Genomic DNA, 1,716 nt, shown 5'->3' with positions numbered 1-1,716 from the left:
GAAGCAAAGTTTCCTTACTTTAGCAAAGGAAAACCAGTCTCCTCTTGGCTTATATCGAAATCCTCCGACATTCTTCTTTACAAATCCTCGTTTTGTACTTCTAATTAGTGACCGTTGTTTTGTTTTGATCTCTCCGCGTGCGTCACTTCTGAGCATGCGCAAAGCTGACCTCATACGTCATCCGCCCGGAACTGCTTCCGTGTACAACAGTGAGCGCAAGCTAGATTCAAGTGATTATTACGTTTTGAATATGGATATTTTTCTTACAAAAACGCATCGATTCGCTACAGGAGGCCTTTGTTCACCCCCCGGAGCCGTGTGAGACACTTTTTTTTGTGGAAGGGTGCTATTTATTTCACGTCTTTTGAACCGAAGGAATGCAACACCCACTGAGTACAACGATAGAGCTTGAAAGATCAAAGACAATTTTTAATATACCTCCGACTGGATTCGTCTGAAAGAAGAAAGTCATATACACCTAGGTTGACTTGAGGGTGAGTAATTTATGGGCTAATTTTCCTTCTTGGGTGAACTAACCCTTTAAAACTAACATAAAAAGAATAAAACTATATAGACATTAAAAATTAATAAAATTGACAAAAACATAATTACTGAAACATTAATATTGAAATTCAAAATATTATTAACACTATAGTACTGTTCTACTATAGTAGTATAATAATAATAAAATAACACTGGCAGGCATGAAATTAAAGTTTTTTTTATTTGTTTTGTTTTTTTCTCAAATATCATAACTCTGTCTTCCAATAAGTTCTCTCTGGTGATGTATGTTGGACTTATCCAATCATTCACTCTTCTTAAACCACATTGAGCAACTAACAAACAATGCATATCAGGTCCCCACCATGCCTTTTTTTTTCTTTTTTTGATAATCCATTTCACTTGCATATGTCACAATACAAAATAAATGATCTGTTGCTACTTCTGTTACGTTACGATTTGAACATACCATCTTCATAGCTCTCTAGGTTTTGTAACAGAGCTTGTTTGTGTGTATGTGTGTGTGTGAGTGTGTTTTTATATCAGTCCTGATAGCCAAATCCTACCCACCCTTAAGTTCTTGTGTATACTGAGCCAAAGAGGCATGTCACTTTGAATCACACAGCAGGCTCTAACCTTCTAAGCTCGTGCTGGCTCTCAACACACATGCATGCATACACAAATTGGCCTGCAGTAAATATGAGCGACGAGTGATGAGGTCATTTAAAGCATACAGAATCTGCCTGACTCATACTCATCCACAGCATGTATTACTTCAGCATGAATACCAGTTTATTCGCCACAGGCTCAACCAGCCGTACGAGGGGATGGTGTGAGATGTTTTCTGGCCCATGTGGGGTGAGCATGATGCTATGCTCGCTTTATGAAGCATTTTCTCAGTGAGGTTAGACTTGATTCTATAAAACCACTGCTGCATTTTTCCTTGACCTGTATTTAGCGCAAGGGGCTTAATGTGATTTTGCTAAGTAATCAGGTTAGGGCGATTGTTTGAACGTCTGCCCTCTCAGTATCAGATATATTGATTCTTCACTGAGGTTTAGAGAGCCAGTACAGTTGCTCAAAAATTTACATACCCCTTAAAGAATCTGAAAGTTGTTTAGCTTTTTTTTTTTTTTTTAATAAAGAGATTAAATCTTAAAAATAAGATCATAAAACATTTTTAGTACTGCATATTCAGTACTGCTCTTTAGAAAC

At 37.2% G+C, this 1,716-nt stretch overlaps 1 protein-coding gene across 1 annotated transcript in view; it reads left to right on the top strand.

Moving 5' to 3' along the window:
• LOC107690704 (voltage-dependent P/Q-type calcium channel subunit alpha-1A-like) overlaps positions 1-1,716 on the top strand; it is a 130,579-nt gene that overhangs the window by 28,140 nt on the left and 100,723 nt on the right. The gene's annotated exons all lie outside the window — the stretch shown is intronic.

The sequence above is a fragment of the Sinocyclocheilus anshuiensis genome, unplaced genomic scaffold (genome assembly GCF_001515605.1).
Source record: "Sinocyclocheilus anshuiensis isolate Anshui unplaced genomic scaffold, SAMN03320099.WGS_v1.1 scaffold2655, whole genome shotgun sequence".
In the NCBI taxonomy this organism is placed as follows: Eukaryota; Metazoa; Chordata; class Actinopteri; order Cypriniformes; family Cyprinidae; genus Sinocyclocheilus; species Sinocyclocheilus anshuiensis.
Note: the sequence above shows the minus strand (reverse complement) of the source record. Positions and strands in the feature narration are given on the sequence as shown.